Source organism: Rhincodon typus, chromosome 10 (genome assembly GCF_021869965.1).
Source record: "Rhincodon typus isolate 14 chromosome 10, sRhiTyp1.1, whole genome shotgun sequence".
Lineage (NCBI taxonomy): Eukaryota > Metazoa > Chordata > Chondrichthyes > Orectolobiformes > Rhincodontidae > Rhincodon > Rhincodon typus.
In genome coordinates, this window is record NC_063341.1 from 8,005,634 (window position 1) to 8,027,276 (window position 21,643).

General features: G+C 43.1%; 1 protein-coding gene across 1 annotated transcript in view; it reads right to left on the minus strand.

Annotated features, from left to right (window-relative positions):
* astn1 (astrotactin 1) overlaps positions 1–21,643 on the minus strand; it is a 1,993,575-nt gene that overhangs the window by 381,803 nt on the left and 1,590,129 nt on the right. The window lies entirely within an intron of this gene.

A 21,643-nucleotide genomic window follows, 5' to 3' on the forward strand; every position in this document is an offset into this window, starting at 1 on the left:
CTTGGAAACTTGTCTAAGGCAGATTAACTCTTTCTCCTGCTACCCACTCTCATCTTGAGCTTAGCCACGCCGCCCATTGTGCTGCACTGTCCCCTATCCCCACTCGAAGCTGGAATGGCTACGACCATCGAAGACCCTGCACTCCTGCAGTAACCCAGATCCTCAAAAATCACTCTTCTGACTGTCCTGTTTTGCAATTAATTGTCCCCTCTGCATCTCAGCAACATGCCTTCCAAACCCCAGAACTGACTTTCCCAACGGCCCCGAATTTGCCACCAGCACAATGCTTCCACCCCCGCGCAAAGTGGATTTTCACTGGGTTGGCCCCCAGGACTGACCATGGTCCATCCCCGTGACCAATTCTGATGGCAGCCCCAACTGATTTGCATTCAACTGTCCGACGGTCTTACTGCTGCTGCCAGATTGGTTGCACTGGACCTGTATAATTGTTAAGCATTCCCGGATTCTGTAAGTACAGACCCCTGACCCTGGCCACCCCAAATCAGTTGACTGACTGTGTCCAAGCCACTGGACTGATATCAGTCAATGCCCTTGACTGAAGGTGGTCTCCCTTGGCCTGATAGAGGACTACTCCCTGGAGACTTTGAAACATGGCGATTTGATTGATACGCATGCAATGTGTTTGCTGCAATATGCTGGCGCATGTGACATTACTGCTACACAGCAGCATGTCCATCCCCGTGACTAACCACTGCGACAAGCTACCCAGCTGAGAGTTTGCATTAAAACACCAAAGCAAGGCTGAGGTACAGCGCCACCTCTGAATTCTGGCTGAGGGACAAGGCAAGGGAGGCCAGAGGGGGCATAATGTAAGTAAGTGCCAAGAGCCCCGAGATGCCATCTGGTCTAATCCAGAATTTCATGGCAGGCAAAGTGTCCCAGCAGCAGTAATACAATGAAAGATTATGGTGAACTCCACAGTGCATTGCAATGCATATCCGTACTGTAAGTATATGAGACATGTGGAATACAGTGCAATGAGGCTGGTATGTGTCTGATGCCAACATCTATGGATGTGTGGGGGCTGCCCACGGAATGTGCCCTCACATGTTGTCCAAGAGGAGCTAGAGAGTTGTCAAGTACCGACTTCTGACTTTCACGTAAAAGAACTGTTGCTGTTTAGTGTCTATTGGACGGGCAGGAGAATGGGAAACTGTATCTCAAATGAGGCGAGAGGAGGTCATGACATGCTTATACATTCAAAAGGAGCTGTTCCCTAGCAAGATTCTCACCTTGCCTTTCAAAACTTGGCTGCAGAATCTGACTTCTCGCTTTTGACGAGAGAATCTCATTTCACCTATTCACAGCGTAGTTTCCCAACTGACGCACTGCTGCTCACATGGGTCACTGACTGTTTATAATTGGTCGGCTTATAGTTGAAAAGACAAAAAAAAAGAAGTGTCTCGCTTTGAGCAAACTCTCACCATGGGAGTAACATTTCCCTCAGAAGGAAAGTCACCCCAGGAATGAGCAGACGAATTGCCAACACCAACTTGCCCACGTGTCATTAAAAGACATGCATGTTTTAATGGATTAAATACATCTGCAGGGACAGACTATATTTAACAAACAGTTTTTGATTCTGCGTGACAACATATCTAATAAAAATGATCAAAAGTAAAGTTAACTCATAACTTCAGATTTCTTTTACAAAAAGGAGAATGTTTGGAGACATGTACTTCTCCAGTATACTGGCTGGCTTCTTGTACTCATGTGGCCTCTACCTCTGCTGTAAGTTTTCACTTTGTTTTGTTCACTGCCACAAGCCATACATGAAAGGTGTTCCATTTGATTTTTTTTTTTTTTTAAAATGGTCTTGCTCAAAAAATCCATCGAGTTCAATTTTGTGAAAGTCTCCACGATGGGAAGCAAGAGAATTGTTTTTTGGACCGAGGGTTTTTGAGTGTGGAATCAGAGTGACAAGGGACTGGTTGAAGACAGTTGGAAAGTAAAGCCAGGTGACTATACAAAGGGTGAGGAAAGGTAGAGAACGAGAAATTAGAGTGGTTGCACACACTACAGCTTAAACTCTTGGATTTCAAGAGCTCTCACGTCCTCTGAAGAATGAGACACTACCACTGCGTCACAAGATTCCCTACTTCCTCAGGGTAGTGTCCAAAGCCCAACCATCTTCAGCTGCTTATAGAGCTGTAAACTCATACAGCATGGAAACAGACCCTTTGGCCCAACTAGTCCATGCTGACCATGCTCCCAAAGTAAACTCGTCCCATATCCCTCCAAACCTTACCTATTCATGTACTGTTTCAAATGTCTTTTAAACGTTGTATCTGTACCCTCATCCACCACTTCCTCTGCAAGTTCATTCCACACATGAACCACCTGTGTAAAAATGCTGTTTTCATGTTCTTTTTAAAATCTTTCTCCTCTCACCTTAAGAACATGGCCCCAAGTTTTGAACTCCCCAATAATAGGGAAAAAAATCCCGTACTATTCACCTTATCTATGTCCCTCACGATTTTATAAACCTCTATAATGTCACCCCTCAACCTCCTACGCTCCTCTCTCCATAACTCAAACCCTCCATTCCCAGCAACATCCTGGTAGATCTCTTCTGAACACTCCCCAATTTCATAATATCCTTCCTATAACAGGGCGACCAGAACTGTACACAGTACTCCAGAAGAAGTCACATCAACATCCTGTACAAACTCAATGCGACGTCCCAAATCCTATACTCACAGGTCTGAGCAATGAAGGCAAGCGTGCTAAATGCCTTCTTAACCACCCTGCCTACATGTGAAGTTTCAATGACCCTCCTTCCACAATAAAGGTCAGCAGTGGGATGCTCACTAGAAACTACACAATGATCAGTCGCATTTGCAGCTCCTCAGATAACAGAACAGCCTCCGTCTACTCTTTTAAACTGAAAGTAAAGCTCCCTCAACACTGTCTCCATCGAGGAGAGCAGGGTTGAGGCTTGGCAATCATCAGTCACTTTTTACCAGAAACTGAGCCAGACAGCCGTACAAAAACTGTGGCTACGAGAGCAGGTCAGTTGCAATGAGATCCACAATGAATACTCTTCTCTTGATTCCCAATCCCAACGCCCAGCCTCCAAAATGCTTTCCACCATCTACAAGGCACACGTCAGAAGCATGATGGAATTCACTCCGTTTGCCTGGAGGAACACAAAGCCAATAACACTCATGATGTGCAAATTCACCCAGGATAGACTACCTGTTTGACCTGCATCACATCATCTAATGCCGTAAACTTTTGTACCATCTACCATAATGCACCATCTACAAGAGACACGACGGCAACCTAAAGGGCACTTCTGCCAATTTCCACCATCTGCCATGGCAGAATTTGAACGCCTGGGACGTTACCTGGGATCTCTGGATTAACAGTCCCATTATAATACCACTAGGCCGTCGCAAAGAGAAGGACGCAAACGGCAGGCACGTGGGAACATCAAAACTTGAACACTCTGCCATGACTTGGAAGCATATTGCCATGCTTAATCAACACCGGGTTAAACTCCTGAACTCCGTACTAAACAGCACAGAATAGCGAGTGCCTCCACCGCAGCAGCTCACTGCACCACCTCAAGGTCAGTTAGGCTTGAGCAGTCAGTAATGCCATCATCTCACAAATGAAGGGAGTCAATGATGTAGGGGGTTCTGTTATCTCACAGGATGACTTTTGAAGATTAGGGGGACAAACAAAAAGCCTGAGTTGAAAACTCCACCAGCGGCATCTCCAATGACATCCCCAACAACTGTCACAATTCAGGAAAGAAATCATCAGGGAGTGGAGTTTCACTTAGATGGGCTTCGTCATTTACTCAGTGAATGATTTCACCAGAGCTGACTACGTCTGAACAGAGAAGGTGCTAATGCTCTGGCAAAACAGATAAAATGTGATGAGCTCTTTGAATCAGGAAGTGGCTGTGAATGCAAAATCACCCTGGGTGAGGTGATAATGAAGGATGAAGTTGATGCGAATAATATTCATGCTGAAAATGGTTTGGCACCAGGAATACAGAGCAAGGAGTACAGAGATGAAATGACCCCGTTCTAAACAGACAGGAAAATAACTGAGGCGAGGGTTTGGGTTGGAAGGCAGCAGGAGCAGTGGACAGATATGGACAAAATTGGAAAAATAGCTGCATTAAAGAAAAATAACACATTGAAATACAAAAAATTCAGTTTGTAGGAATTTGGGAAGTGTCCATCCTGGAAGCAAATCGTTTTAAAGGATGGTTGAGACCTTTCATGTGAAAAGAAACTTGACTGAACATCAGACAAGACTGGAAGACTGTCAAACAATATCTTTTTAATAAAAGCTCTCCTGATTAAAAGAAATAAGGTGGAGCGGCAATATTTCAGGAAGAGGGAACTCAGGATGTGGACGGCATTGTTGTTGAGGAAGAGTGTAGACAGAATCAATATGTTTGGAGCTATTGACAATCTGGTTTAAATTACAGAAAATAGTTAATCGTAATTAAAAAGGGACAACTGTGATTGACACATCTCAGAACTGGTTGGGGAACATCACAGGCCAGGATCGATGAAATGAGTATTGTGTAGATGGATCTTAGGAAAAAGGTACCACAGACTAGACTACTCGAGAAAATTAAAGAATTGGGGAAAGAGGAAAGCATACCAGATTTAAACTGGCTGGTATGGAGACAGTAATGACAAAAATTTGAACAGTGGTGCCCCTAAATATTCAGTCTCACAGCTTATCTTATTCACTGGACATGAATGATTTGGGTACAGGCCTAGAGGGAGTAGTGTTGCAATTCACAGCTGAGGTCAAATGCTATGTATCTTCATTCCACTGCGCCAGGCTTTCCTGAAGATTATTCCCCCCCCCGCAGCCAACTTCCACTCTCACCACATCCCATCAATGAAAGCCATTTTCTCTTCCCTCAAACCTATTCCCACAAAACAGAGACGGTGACCGAGCACGTGGTTTGGTGTAGTAGCAGGGAGAGAGCGAGGTATCGGAGGGATGACTGCGGCATTTAGCTTGGCAGAGTGAGGACTATCACTAGTCATCTTCCTACGCTGTTGGGTGTTCCTCTGGACATTGCGAGACTGCAGTGATCTGGGTGGTAATCTCAAACCAGGCTGGCCGAGTCTATTGTCATGGTCCCTCTGCCCTCCTCCGCACCTCCCTGTTCACGAGGACCTCCAGCTCGCCTTCTCAAAATTGGAACTTCGATTTCCCCTTTCCTTCTAAATATGGCAGCAGGGATTCCAGGATATCCAACAGTGGCAAGTCCTTGTGCCTCGGGCAACCAGGAGATTTGGGCTAACGTTGGACAAGTGAGAGATCATGGGCCTGTGGCACATCGTTAAAGAGGCATGTTTGGGATGATAGCATGGTAAAACTGACTAGGCCTTGTAAAGAGAAATCTCTCCAATAAACTCGATAAAAATGACACTAAGCCAGATTCTGGCCTGATTCAGTCCAAATGTTTTGGGCCCAATATGGAATCAGCTTTGGAATGAAAAAAAAAGCTGGTTAACTCAGTTTCTCTCTTCAGAGTTGCTGTCAGACCTGCTGAGTTTCTCCAGCATTCTTCTGATTTTATTTCAGATTTCCAGCATCTGCAGTATTTTGCGTACGAGAAGTTGAGACAACTGTGGAACTAATATTACTGCCTGGCCAATGTCGGTGAACTCAACACAGAGTAGGGATTGAACTTCACTTTTCGCATGGTTCAATTTCACTCAGTGCAGTGCAATTACAAACTGAGCCATCAAGATATCAGGTACAATTTCCTTTCCATCTATTTGATAAATGGGCTTCTCATGACTTTCTCCCTGGTTGCCCATGTGATTAAAACCAGACCAGGGAAAGGACAGAAACAATTAATCGGTTCCGCTACTTTGCTAAGTAGTAAAATAACAGTCGTTCTGCCTGGTTAAGACTGGTGCACTTCATTAACCCTGGAGCGCCATTTTAACAACTAACCTCTTTGAAACTGCTCATTCAGTAATGCCTGGCAGCTTCCCAATGGAGGATGCATACACTGCCCGCTCTGTTTCATGGACCTTGTAAAGTCCTAGTTTTTAAAAATCATTACAATGTTAATGGGCAATTAATGGCACAGCAGGATACACAGCCTCACATGTACACAATAACCCCATCTCTCATTTCCCTGCAAGTGCTTCACATTTCATTGTTTTGCCCGAGGGCAGCTGCAACTTCCTCTGTGAACGCTGCAGAAATTGTACAAGAGGCACACAAACATCTCACTAACACAGCACTCCCTCGGGTTTAAATGAGTTGACAATGTTCGCTTCGAGTGCTTCCTGAGCACTGCTGCTTCTGGTTGCCTGGGCGAGGGTGGTCCAACACAGCAGAATCTATTCAAGCTGAACTGCAAACTCAGTTCGTCATTCCTAATACCGCTGATTCTCTTCTACAGTCTCAAGCCACTCAGAGAGGAGCAGAGCCCCAGAACCGGTTGCACTCTCTCTAAAGAGCTCCACTGAAAACGTCCCATCCACCTAATTTTATACGCGGAACAAATGGATACATTGGCGTAAACTGCATGACAGCCAGATACTCTGACCCTGTTGCCTATACAAATGGAATAGAAACGTCAGGAGCCCTTCAATGAGATCGCAGTTGATCTGTACCTCAACTCCTCTTCCACACATTTGTACCACAGCCATTACCCAAAGTAAAATCCATCCACCTCAAAGACAGTTCAGTTGGCGCAGGATTCACAGCCCCACCAGAACAACAGCGAACTTTCAAACAAATAAAAAAGGCAAGGTAAACTCATCCTGAAATGTTAACATGGTTGGTCTCTCCACAGATGCTTCCTCATCCGAGTACTTTCAGTCTTGCTTTTTAGGTCCAGAATTCTCAGCCTCTGGGGCAGGGATGGTGGTAAATAATTCCATAATCCATCAGCAATCGCATGAAAACTTCCTAAGTGGACGAGCTACTTTTGAGATTGTGCCTTCTTGCGCTGGTTTCCCCTGACAGAGCAGAGGCCTCAGATTATCCCTTCAAAACCCTTTAATTGGTTTGAAATGGCTCAATTCAATCAGCCTCAGACTTCTGCATTCCACAGAGAAAGGAGAGGATTTCACACTTGGTGTCAGGATGAGCCTGGCTCATAGTCAGTACAGAGTGTAACTTCAAAGAGGCACATTCTTGACATCATCACCTTATCAAAGCATCTGACCCAAGGGCATAAAGGCCTCAGTCTCCATCTGTACTGGGGCCACCTGAAGCATGACATGCTTATGGCAGTGTGCTACTTTTCTACTGGAATCACGTAGCATTAGCCCAGATTCGGAAGTGTCTCTTCCTGCAAACGTATGCATCAGTTGCTGTGATAAAATGTTTATTAAATCTTTTAATTCTACGTCACCCCTATCTATTTTTATTTTGTAATAGGAGCTAAAAATAGTACTGTCTCATCAGGTACAAACCTGCTGGAGGCAAAATCTCACAACATAGCGGTAGACAACACCAGGTCTCCAAAGCTGGAAATCCTCCAGCAGTGAAGAAACAGGAGCTTGCGTTTCCGGGTGACAGTAGTCAATACTTTTAACTAAAAAGCTAAAATAAAACCTCAGTGGGGTATTTTGTGGTCACTGAGCTTAATGTGCCATGGTCAGGAACACGGAGATTCAGACATGTTTTGATGTGCTTCACGCGACGACATAATGATACCAGTCTTGAATTAAATGGACATCAGAGTTTTTTTTTTAAATCAGGCAGGTGGAACAGGCCTCAAAGCCTGCCTAGAGTATCAGCCCTCAGTCTGCCGCCAGGAGGTCATCAGTTGGGCCGTTCCCAAACATCTTGGGGGGGGGGGGGGGGGGGGGGGGGGGGGGGGGCCCGGGGGGGGGTGGGGAGCCCTGGATGAAAATTCCAGTCAGCCTCGGATGATGGGCCTTCATTAGCCTCCTGCTATTGTCCTGTTTTTTTATGCGCAGTTGACAGAGCCGCCTTCAAAACAGACCTCTGGGAAAATGGTCCTGGAGTAGGGTGGAGCCTGCACAGCAGATTCCTGTGCTCGCCCACCTCTCCTCCACTAGGGTGTTAAAAACCTCACCCTCAGTTTCCACTTACCAGCAGACATGCGATCCAACCGATCGGGGAGCCCACTGAAGAAATTATCGCACTGACAACTAACCACAATGAGCTGAATACTGACAGACCTTCTGCAGGTTCCTTCTTGGCAAAAGCACAACAGCAGACCAGGGAAACGGCTGGAAAACATTATTAGGACTGTGCCTCATGGCCTTAATGAGCCTCACGTACAATTACCTTTTATGACAAATGAAAGTGACACTTGCTCCAAATGAACCCGTGTTGAGAGCCTCAAATCCTGTGAAATGAGTAAGACTTTGGTGATTGGTACTTTATCATCCTGTCAAGAAGGTGCTAATTTATAAGAGCCTCGACTCCTACCTGTGCTGGCCCTCCCCAGAGACCCCCCCAACGCCTGCAGTAGACCAGGCAGCTCAGATGAGTATTAATGTGGCACAGGTTACAGAGTTAAATCTCCTGACACAACATGGTGGTGTTTCAGACGAAGTGATTGGGCTTTTGGGGCATTTTGTCCTCTTTGCACTTAACACATCATAAAAAAAAACAAATGTGCAATCTGTTCTACACTCCATCTTATCACACTTGTTAAATCTCACTCCATTCAGAATGCTGTCAGTCACACAGACCCTGTATCACCACGTTGCTGTTTTTGCTTCCTCTTCAAATCAGATTGAATGCATTGGATTTGATTGTTTCACTTGGTGCCTCTATTCTCAAATATTTCGGCGGAAATTAATGTGCAACGGTCAAGAACAGGGAGATTCAGTTATGGTTTGATGTACTTCGTGAGACAACAAATTGATGCAGGCACTGAATTAAACGGACGGACGCCAGCGTTTGTCAACAGAAATCATCTTCCTACTTTTGCAGAGAGGGGCTCATCACCGCTCTGTTGCAATGATCAATATTTACAAGAAGCATATTTAAAATCCCAATAGGACAGAAACAGTATTACTGGCAACTCTCAGCATTTCTGTTCAACAGTTTGGCTATTCATCTATCCATAAAAGGAAGATATTGTGGGAACCTGTTCAAAACTAGACAAATAGGATGAAAGAGTCTCTGTTCTGCAGGCTTTGATTGTTCCCCTTGGTAATTCTAGTCATGGGATTCCTGAACAAAACTAATTACGCCACCAATTGGCAGTTCCACTGGGATGAATGTCAGGCAAAGTAAGAAGGATGCACAGAGGTACAGCCGGTGCTGATGATGTCTTACCAGCACAGAATCGAAAGGACTTTGCTTTGTCTATGAGAAACAAGAACCCCGAACAGGTGTCCTGGAAGTGCCTTTTGGGATAATGAAAGCTTTTGGTGGTGTTGGTCAGAGAAGACGTTTGACGGCAAGATCAGAACTAGATGCCATAGAAAAGTATGCTAGTCACTAATAAATCCAATAGGGCATTCAAAGTAAACATTTTTACCCTTGGGTATTAGAATATGAAACTTGATACCATAGGGAGCAGCTGAGGCAATGCATGAGGGGAGACAAGAATAATGTAAAGACTGTAGATGGAATCTTATTAAGGGCCTGAACGACATGGTCTGTGGAGAGATATATGGTAGAATCACGTGAGACGTGCAGGAAGGCCTATCTCGCCAATGGGAGCAACTGAGCGCATCGAAGTTCCGGGGGTCCAGGCGAGATTCTTGTAAGGCAGTATTTAGTTGTCCAGTAACTGTGATTATTGGTTGTGAATGACGTTCATAAACTGCACATCTCACCTCATTAATATGCAGTTTCTCCTCATGCCATCGGCAATCTAGGCACCAAGCATTCTCGACACGGAGGTATCCAGCAACAGCAGATCACCGCTTGCTATGGAAAGCTTCATTATTGGTTGCAAAACAAGTGTCTCCTGGAACCACAGGCACCAACTGCATTCACCCCTTGTGAACAAACATTTACATCTGATGTTTGTCTCAGTGCGCCTTCTCTGATCCCCTTGCAGGATATTTAGGAATAAGTGCTGACCTGCAGCACGACGAGCTAATACAAGACTCCCAATCACAGCGAAGACCTGAAACAGATCTGTGTGGGAGAGCACAGATCTGAAACTGCTAAACTGAGACTGTCCCAGTCATTATCTGGTTGCATTCTGCTTCTAGAGATTGGCCAGTGATGGCAGGGAATACAGTTCATGGTGAGCACCATCAGCAGAGGAAACACCTGGTCACCTCCCCCTCTACCTATAATTCCTTCCTTCATGTTCCCTTTCCACTTCGTTCTACTCAAATAGCCCTTTTACCACCCATTCCCCTCATGTGGAGACCCACACATTGAACTTCACCTCCACCTAGAAAATGCATAAAATGTGCAGGGAGTTGCTTCCGATGTTGAAGGGGACGTCGCGTGACTTTTCACTAGACTCTGTTACAAATCCCACCAAAGCCCATGTCGCTGAGGTAGATTCAACAGATGCTCTCCGATGAGTCGAAGAAATGGAATCTTTGCATCCTTGTGTCTGTGTAATATATAAAAGATGGACACTGTAACTTTTGAACGAATAGAATGATAAGATAATTTACCTTGAGTCAAGATGGAGTAAAGGAGGTCAGGTGATGACTTTGTTTCATATGGATGCGTGAACAGACATATCTGGGTATGTCTCTGGGAAGCTACTTAACCTGTAAATGGCCTTTCCAGGTGTTGATAACTGACACTCTCCATTTCAAACGAAGATACAGAAAGCTTCATGAAGATGAATTTACAAGTCAGTCGTCACGATTTATATTCATAACTGGAATATCGGCAAGATAGCGTACAGCATCTTTTGTGTGACAGATTGCTTAACCTTTAACTCGTATTGATGCTTCCACTGTGCACACAATGAGAGGAGCCGGTCAGAAATTGCCCTGTGATAGGTATTATCTTCTCCACATGGACAGTCCTTTGGGTTAGCCTGGGATACAAAGATCAGAGGGGAGCCATCTCCCCCAGTAAATGGAAGGTCACTGCTTTTAAAAAAATCCAGCACAGGCCATGAAATGGGGTAACATGTCTTACTTGCAAGATTGCAATTTTCACAGCAGTTGCTCATTCAACTTCAACTGGAAAATAAGTCAGCAGCTTGCTGTTGATTAGAGTGAACCTTGTGAAATTAGCACGAGGGACCTTAACACTCCATTTCTCTTTTAGTCAACTTTTTAGGTGCCCAAAGCTTCCAGCAGCCTTCTTGATCTGAAGGGGTGCGTGTGTGTGCGCGCCCGTGTGTGCTTGTGTACCTACGTATGCATTGGGTGAGTGAGGTACAGCACTTGTTTGGTACATATTTGGGTGCTTTGAAAAATAAGCATTTAATCTTTCTTTTGATTTAAACTTACAAGAAAGCGTGGTTTGTGTTTGATCTTAGCATTTAAGAAGTGAAAAATTTTTTAAATTCCTCTAGTTGTGATCAGTCGAGGGGTGGCAAAACGAGAAAAATCATCCCACATCTCTCACTTGTACATAATTTGCTCTGGTCAACGTAGAGCGTTCACGGTGTTTGGAATTCAGTTCATATGCTGAAATATCACTGCGCAGGAGGATCGTCACGTCTGAAGGGAATGCCTTGGTCTCAGCAAAGATCTGACACTACTCCCATTCCTTGAAACGGACCTGCTTTGGCTAAATGCTTCAAGTGAAAAGCAGCATGCGTATTTCAAAGATATCACATATTTGCAAGCACAATAAGTTTCCAATGGCCTGATGCAACCTAACACGATTGAATGAAAAACCTTTTGCTTTAGGGACATCCGATGTCTTCAAACAAGGATCAGATATGGGCTTCAAAACTAATACGTCGATTGCATATCAATGTACAGAGACACAAAATGGGAAGATGATTCACTCAGATGTAAAATTTGTACGGGTAGCTAGTGTGCACAAAAGTGAAAATCCACCCATAGGAAATAAGAAAGCTCCCACAAACAAATGATAAAAAAAGGTTCCTCAGCCATGTGGATGCAGTACAACTGAACTCGGTACCATCTGTAATGGAGGATCTGAAAAAACAGATAAAGATCCAACTCGTGATTGCTGCTCATCAATATCTCCTTCGAGTACCTCCCTCAAGCCGTGGGGACTAAGTGAAGATAAGCTCGGTGACATATCTCATGGATGGATAACCGATTATTACTGTTACCCGTTGAAGTACAGGAATGAGGAATGATCTGCTGGATGGGGAAATCGATGAGCTGCAATACTATGGAACTCTCTGTCTTCAGAACGGGAAGCAAAGTTGCTGAATCCACAATTTCCCCCTGTGACAGGGGAGGCAATGACCTAGTGGTATCATTTGCGAGAATGTTAATCCAGAAACTCAGGTAATTTTGTGCAGACCCAGCTCGAACTCTACCACAGCAGATGGCAGAATTTGAATTCAGTAAGCATCTTGAATTAAGAGTCTAATGATGACCATGAATCCATTGCCAATTGTTGGGGAAAACCCACCTGGTTCACTAATGTCCTTTAAGGAAGGAAATTGCTGTCCTTAACTTGTCTGGCTTACATGCCACTCCAGACCCATAGCAAAGTGGTTGACTCAATTAGGGATGGGCAATAAATGCAGGCCGAGCCAGTGATGCCCTCATCCCATGAATGAATAGTTTAAAAAAGACTTCTATCCCCTAGCATAACCCAGAGATATGAACAGTTAATGATTCAGGATTTATCATCTAACAATAGACAGCAAAATGCATTCAGAAACAATAGCAGACATCTTCTGATAAAGCCATGAAACGTAGAATCAGCTTATTCCAAACACAAACTGCACTTGCCTGATGGTGGGAGACTAATTGAAGGGTAAATTTTATATTTATTGCATTTCAGATGAATTGCACTGCAAACCATCGATTGCCTTAACAAGATTACTTTGCACAACAAATGACCTAATTTATTTTCAATTCCATGTCTGTGCCCCAAATAGAAAATGCTGCTAAATCACTGAAAAAAAATTAAGATATTATTTGTGAAATATTGCAGGAATACACAGAGAAACACAATATCCTGTGGCCATGTTATTTACCGAATGCCAAAGTTCATAAGGTAAGTATCCAAACATCACAAGCCGTCAGATCTCTCTATTGTTTTAATACCAGTATCTCTCATTCTGGGAGTCCAGCCTCTGTTTATTATTGAATGGGAAATATAGTTTTCTTTCCAAAACAACACTGTCCTGTAATGTCAGCACAATTTATTAGTCAGACCCTTTCATGTTTCTTATGTATGTCCGAGTTGCCTTGAATTGCCTTCTTAGCTTGTTCATAATCTGAAATTCAGTGCAGTTTGCACATGATCGTTATTCAATCTCCAATACACTCTCTCAACTAACTGTATCCTGATCATAGTCTAAATGGGCTCAATCCACAAACTTTACGTGAAGTGATTGTAGCCAAAAAGCAGATCTCCACCGCAGTGGCTATCCATACCACAGTCTACCATTGGTTCCTCAACATTATTCACAAATGTGTTGTGTCTGTTCAGCATAGCCAGCTGGCCTACAATGTTACAGTTTCATTTTCCACCTGATCAGTCAGTCACTGTGCTCAGCTGCTGATTGCTTTTAGAAAGAAAACGAAACCCTAGTTTTCACGAACTGAGCCACCAGCCTACTGGCATTTCAGACAGAACAATGCCATTCTTCCTCCCTCTCGGAACTGCATCCACAGACCCAAGATTAAAAAAAAACACATTTTACAATTCCTCCAAATATTAAAATACTCCTTTGGTGATTGACTTAAAATGATTTACATATATGGTCTTAAATAGTTCAAAACCTCTCACTATCAGAAGGAGTGAAGTCTGAGTTAGTCATTGTTGAGGAGTTACTGCAACGTATGTTGACAATCCAGATCCAGTCCACACTGATTGCTCTGATGGCAGGGCTGACATACGAAGAGAAGCTGGGTTGGTTAGGACTATATTCACTGGAGTTTAGAAGAATTTGGGAGGGCAGGGGTGGGGAAGTGGATGGAATCTTATGGAAATCTGTAAAATTCTAACAGCACGACTCAGGATAAATGCAGGATGTCCCTGATGGCCAGGGAGTCTACAATCAGGGGTCACAGCTTAACGATATGGGGCAGACCATTTAGGATTGTGATGAGGAGAAACGTCTTCGCCCACATACAAGTGATAAAAAAAAAGGTTCCTTAACCATGTGGATACAGTGGCAGCCAAAACACTGAATGTTTTCACGGAGCCAGATATAGGTCTTGGGCTAGGGAGAATGCAGAAACAGGCTACTGAGTTGGATGAGCAACAATGATCATAATCGATGGTGGAACAGGCTCAAAGGGCTGAATGGCCTACTCCTGCTCCTATTTTCTGTATTTCTATCCTCAGATCCTATATAAAATCAGACAAGCTGGCCCCCGTTTACCTGCACTATATTTGGGAAAGAATTCAACTACCTATTCCACTGAAACATTGCATTGGTATAGAACTTTATTTCCAGCAACAATTACTTCAGAGACAGGAAGAAAATCACAAACAGCCACGTTATTCACTAAAAATAAAAGTTCTTTGATCAACTGATCCATGACGCTCACGAGGGTGTTCAAACTAGAAAGAGATTGTGTTATCAGACAAAAGTTGTTCAGCTTACCAATACATCAACATGTTCACACAGAGTAGTGTAAGTTTCAAAAGGGATTCACTCATTTCACCACTGTAAAGACTAAGTTGCTTTCAATTTCAATCAGCATCTACTATTTGCAAATGTTATTGCATTTATGTTAGGTCAATGGCCATGCCAATTAGATTGAGCCCTGAACAATGAGCCATATTTAGTTAATGGCCTTGCGTTTACTTAATAGTGGTCATAACTTGACTGAGTCCAGTGTAGTGCTTCAAAGAGAAAAACATTAAAAAGCGAAAATTCTGGATTTAGGTAAGGTTGATTTCAACGTGCTGAGGTAGAGACTGTCCAGAGTTAACGGGGGAAATAAAAAATCTCTTAATGGAGTATTTGTTCCCAACCGTTCTGTGGGAAACAATCCCTGTTTACAGCATTCCCCGACAGGAAACACTCTACTTCATCTTCAGTCAAAGCCGAGTGCTCTTCACTGAGAACAGGGAGCTGATCGAGTCCCTAAAACTGTTCTTATGCCACTCTGTAATCATCACACTGGAACATAGGGAGCTATTGCTCATAAAATGGTGAATCAGTTAATATTTCAGGAATCAAGTAATTGCTCACTGCTAAAATGAGACATGATCTCAAAGTTTCTCATCTTGCATTCAACATGCAGTCTTGGAAAGGAAACATTAATTTACACGGCAAGAAGAGAGAGTGCTGATTGGGCCATTGTTGCCATGGAGATACATCAACAAGATCTACCGGTCGATCTTGGTTCTGTGACTAGGCAGATAGACTCTGATTGGTCAGGGTGTTGCCATAAGAATTTAGCAGAGTTTGGCAGAATCCGGGACCCCTACCTTCCAACGAGAAAGGTGCAATATATGTACAAACAAAAGTCAAAAGCTTGGTTTTCTTACTTCCTTTTAGTAATATTGAATTTTAGGAACAGGAAAGCAACTCCTAATGGGGCACTTAGCAACAGAAAGGCAACAGATTTGAGCACCAAGCAAAAACAGATGAGAACACTATAGGTCACTGTTTGGTTCATAGGTCAAAACACACACACACACACACACACACACACACACACACAGTGGTGATAGGAATTATGTTAGAGGCAACTCTCACCTACCAGAGGATGAGTTAGCTCAGTGGACAGCTGGTTTGCTCGGTGACCCCAATAGCATGGGTTCAATTTCCACAGCAACTGAAGTCACCGTGAAGGCCCCACTTTCTCAACCTCACCCTTCCCCGAGGTGACCCTCAGGTTTAACCACCACTAGTTGTCTCCACCTGCAGTCCTGTGGTCTTCTGAGACTGTGGCAACTTTATCTTCTCACCTATTTCACTCAGACTGGAATGTGCCAACCAGCAACAGCATTGCTCATAAACACAGCCATCTCTTAATGAGTACAATGACTGAAGATCAATGGGAGGACTTCAAAAGAAAACTTAGTGTGATACAGATATGACAGAGTGTGGAGCTGGAGGAACACAGCAGGCTAGGTGGCATCAGAGGAACAGGAAAGCTGATGTTTTGGGTCAGGACCCTTCCTCAGAAATCCACACTGTTAACTCGGACCCCAGCATCTGCGGCTCTTGCTATCTTAACGTGATACAGAACTAGATCAAACCCCAAAGGGGCAAGAGCTCTACTTGTTAAAAAATACAGCCATGGACAACTAAAAAGGAGGTAAGATACAACATAAAACTCACTGAAAAATTACACAAAAATGGGGAGAAGAAGAGAAAGAAGCTCGCATCCTTGCAAATGGAAAAGATGCAAAAGCAGAATAAAAGGCGAGAAAACCGAAAGAACTACAGATGCTGTAAATCAGGAACAAAAACAGAAGTTGCTGGAAAAGCTCAGCAGGTCTGGTAGCATCTGAGGAAGGGTCACTGGACCTGAAATGTTAACTTTTGATTTTATCTTCACAGATGCTGCCAGACCTGCTGAGCTTTTCCAGCAACTTCTGTTTTTGAGAAAACAGATGACTTAAGGTACATAAAGAGATTAGGGAAAGAAATCATAGAATCCCTACAATGCAGAGGCAGGCCATGTGGCCCATCAAGTCCATGCCGAGCTTCTGAAGAGCATCCCACCCAGACCCAGCCCACCCCCATAACCCTGCTTTTCCCATGGCCAATCCACCTAATCTCCACATCACTGAACACTATGGGCAATTTAGCATGGCCAATCCACATAACCTGCGCATCTTTGGAGTGTGGGAGGACTTCCATGCGGACACAGGGAGAATGTGCAAACTCCACACAGTTAGTTGCCCGAGGGTGGAATCGAACCCTGGTTCCTGGAGCTGTGAGGCAGCAGTGCTAACCACTCAGCCACCGTGCTGCCCCCAATCAAAATCAACATAATTTGTTTTCAAATTAGGAAACAAAAGAGGTCGGTCAACAGCAATGTAATGACAGAAAAGCTTTAATATTGCGTGGGAAAAAAAGTCAGAAAACGTCAGCCACGTTGAAGAATCATTTTCCCATCAGTAACGACAATAGGAGAAGGCAGCATGACAAGAAAATTAACATTCGAGTCCTGGTTTGACTCAAATAACCATAAGCAAAATAACAATGAAGAAAATAATGATACTAGACAATGACAAAATGCCAGTAACAAATAGTTTCCTTTGCAAGATTTTAAAAGGAAGCACATTAGAATATTTTGTCTATGCACTTTCAAAGCTCCCTCAATTCAAGAAATCACTCCTTCGCATTGAAAAGTTGCACATTACAGTCTGTCACATAGGAAGAGTGGAGGGAAATGAGAGAATTATAGGCCAGAAATTTCTGGAATCTACAATTAAAGATAGCTTTTACTGGACACCTCAAATTTACAGCTGATCAGAGAGAGAGCCAAAATGGGTCACAACAGGTAAAGCTGGTCGAATTTTTTGAAGTGGTGATCAGGGGACTATGGAACTGAAGGCAAATAACTAATCTGATTTGGAAAATGGCTTAGAGACAGAGGTAGGGAGAAGGCATAGTTGGACTAGTATTCTAACGGGTAGGATGTGCCTCGTAGAATCAACAGTGATCCGTGCTGGATCTCAGGTGTTCAGTATACTTATTCATGACGCGGACAATTAGATAGGCCCTCTTGTAGTGCAGTGGTCATGTCCCTACACCTGGACTGGGAGGCCCAGGTTCAAGTCCCACCTGCTTCAGAGATGTGTAACAACATCTCTAAAACAGGTTGATTAAAAAAAACGGTTAAACAATAATAATATTTTAAAAAAACAAACAAACAAACAAATCGACACATTGGATGGTTGGATAAGGGCACTTGTGATGCAATGGTAGTGTCCCTATCCTTGGACCAAGAGGTCTGGATTCAAGCCCCACCTGCTCCAGAGGTGTGTCATCACATCTCTGAATAGGTTGATTAGAAAATATCTAAATGATGGGATAGAATATTACAATATTACAAACGTTTGATATTGTAAAACTGTGACATAATCTCACTGAATTGAAGAACTGGATCAGGAGCCAAACAAACAGTCTCCTCCTCTTTCATTGTCTCACTATAATTAGGATTAACTTAAAATTACACCTTTTGTTTTGCAGATTACAGAAAAAAATTCAATAACATGAACTACAATACTATTTATTATGCAAAAGAATGCAACAGAACTGAACAACTTGGTTAAATACCATTGAGGGAACTCTGGCTCGCACTTAGTCTCTGCAAATCTTTTTAGATCAAAGTCTTCAGATCAATATCATGAGAAAATCTATGATTGTTTCAAGTTTTGCCACACATGGATATTCCTGCAATATCTTTGTGAAAAATTCATACTGCTTCCATGCAAGATTAAATAAATTAGACAATAGTGTATATCTCAGATGTCTCACATCAACAGTTGATCAAAACCATTTCTAACAACTATAACTGCATTCAGAAACGTGTTCCAAATGCTTTCTATCAGTCTGTTTAGTTTCTTGGGCGGAATAACACTGATCTACAAAAACACATACTATTCCTTCTTACCATGCTCTGTCAAAAAACTTGCTAACAAACTATAGTGTAGTTGCAACAATGAATAATAGAATATATTCTACCAATTCTCCAAAACCTGCCTTAATACAAACAGCTGATATAATCATTAACTGATTCAGTGCATGTGGAGAAAAGAACATTTCAAATAAATTAACCTAAAGTCGACTAAAGGTCAAGCAATTTGGGGAACATCAGGAAGATCTGAAAATTAAAGTTGGAAGGAATGCGGGTACATGGATTAAATTGCTGTGTACCTTCACAGTTTAAGACCAGGGAGTTTTCCAAAGAAGGATTAGGTTTGTTTTTGTTTCTTTTGTATAATTAATCAAGATATGGAAGGCTAAAAGCTGAGCTAGGTATTATGAAACAATGCCTATCTGCATGTTACTATATTGAAATAAGTGTTGGAACACAAGAAATTTGATGAGCACAAAATGCTAAGAGGGATGCATTGGTCAAGAGATTACTATGAATATCCTAGGGTACAAACAACGAAAAACTATATTAGTGCACTGAGGCACATTGGTTATGTTTTCTTTTTTAAATGTAATAATTAATTGTTCTTTTTTTAAAAAACTATTAAACATGTATTAGCTATGAAACATTAGTTGAACTATTAAATTAACTATTAAACATTAATTATGTTTTTTTAAACTATTAATTTTGTAATAATAGAGTAAATTATCCCACAGCCCAATGGATTATTCTAAGCTCTGCAGATCTGTCATATCCAGATGAACAGTGGTGGCAAATTAAACGACTAACTAGAGGAGGGGACTCCATGAATATTGCCATCCTCACGCACTTCAGTGCAAATGACAGCTTTTGCAACAATCTTTAGCCAGAAATCCAAACTAATGACTCTTGCTGAGATATCCAGTGTCACAGATGCCACTCTTCAGCCAATTCAACGCATCTCACCCGAATCAAAAACTGACTGAAGGCATGTCACACTGCAAGGCTGACAACATTCTAATGGTAGCACTAAGAAGTACTTATGATGCACTAGCCTCTCCCTAGCCAACCTCTTCCAGTACAGGTACCTGCTGACGGGAGAGAAAATTGCCCAGATGTGTCTTGTGGGAGAAAAAAAAAGGAAGGGAAAATTCAATCTGGTCAATTGCTGTCCCAGTTGTGCACTCCAGATCTTCATAAAGTGGAGGAAAGTGTTGCTGAAAATGCTCTCAAGCTGCACTTGCACAGCAATAACCTACCTACCAGTGATAGGTTTGGGTTCTGCTAGCGCACTCAAGTCCAGATGTAGTCTTGGTTCAAACAGGAAAGTGTGAAATTCCAGAGAAAAGATGGGAGTGACTGTCCTGGACATCAAGGCAAAATTAGTCAATAGAAATCAGAGGAAAACCTTTAACTGATATCTAGAACAAAACAGCATTATTATGGTTGCTGGAGATCAATTACCTCAGCCCCAGAACATCACTGAGTTCCTCAGGGTAGTGTACTAGGCCAAAATCTTCAGCTGTTTCATCAATAACAGTCCCTCCATCAGAAGGTCAGAAGTGGACATGTTCACTGATGAATGCATGACGGCCAACACAACTTGCAACTTGTTAAGATACCGTAGCAGACCATATACAAAGACAGCCAGACTTGAACAACATCCAGGCCTGGGTGGATAAAGGGCAAGTGACATTTGTGCCACACAAGTGTTGTGCAATGACCATCAGCAAGAAAAAAGTAACCATCATCACTTGACATTTGATGGCATTTACCATTGTTGTAGTCCCTTGAATCATCACCAAGGTGGGGATTACCATTGGCCAGAAGATTAGCTGGATCACCTGTATAAATACTGTAGCTACAAGAGCAAACGAGAGATGGAGGATTCTGAGGAGAGTAACCTGCCTCCTGACTCACCAAAACCTATCCACTAGGGGTGCAATGAAATACTGTACATTTGCCTGAATGAACACAGTTCCAACAACATCCAAGGCAAAGCAGCCTGTTCTATATCAACACCATCCAGTAGCATTTACATTCGTTCCACTCACTAAAGGCACATAGCAGCTATGAGTTGGGACCAGTTGCGAGAAATGCTGCCAAAAGGTCTTTGGGCAGCAACAATGCCCCCGCCCCATCCCAAGCTGTAGCTACCATAAACATCTGACACAGGAGGTAACATTGTACAATTCTGAATCTGCACTGCACCCATTGGAGTAGAAAACATGAGTGACAAAGTGATGCAGGAGACCAAAGAACATTGGTTGCTCTGTCATTAGTGATATTGACAGATTTCTGTGTCAAAATGCTAGAAAGATTTTTAAGTCAACAAAACCTCAGTCAACTCTCAAACCTCAGTAATCTTGAGGCTTGCGGCATTTCTGTAGGGCTGCTGGGTTACAATCCGGGTGGCTGCTTTCTTCATGGGCAGTTCCCACAGATCGAGGGTGACTTGATTCCACTCTGGTTGGATATGTGTCCAGGCAGCTGTGATATATAGGCTCTGCCACCTGAGGGGCAGTGGTGCTCAAAACATCAAATAGGCAGGTTGTCTGAAGTATAGTGACCTCTCTTTGATAGGTCATCATCTCCTGACAAAGGCTCTCGATGTGCTCGTGCTTCCCCAAAGCAGTTTTACTTCAGTGGTTTGGCAGGGATGTTTGAACTCCTCCATGTGGTTTTGAGGATATTGAGCTTCTGGATAGATCCTGCCACAACAGAAAATCAGGCACACCAACAGTGGAGCTGCCCTCGAATGATCAACACCTCAATACAGTCATGTCGGAATGGGAGAAACAGGGTGTGATCAGTACAGCTCTCTGGCTTGCACATTGCACTCTAGCCTTCTTTCTGGCACTGCCAAGACTGACAGAGTGGAATCTGCAGAGCTTGTCTCACATCCTCAAGAGAAAATTAAAAATTTTGTTCGCACGCTTAAACTTTGCGAGTGACCAATTCCAACTGTTGAAAATAAAATCCTAGGCCATCAGGGAAATAATGCAGGCCGAGGGAACTTTCGTTTTGATTGCTGCTTT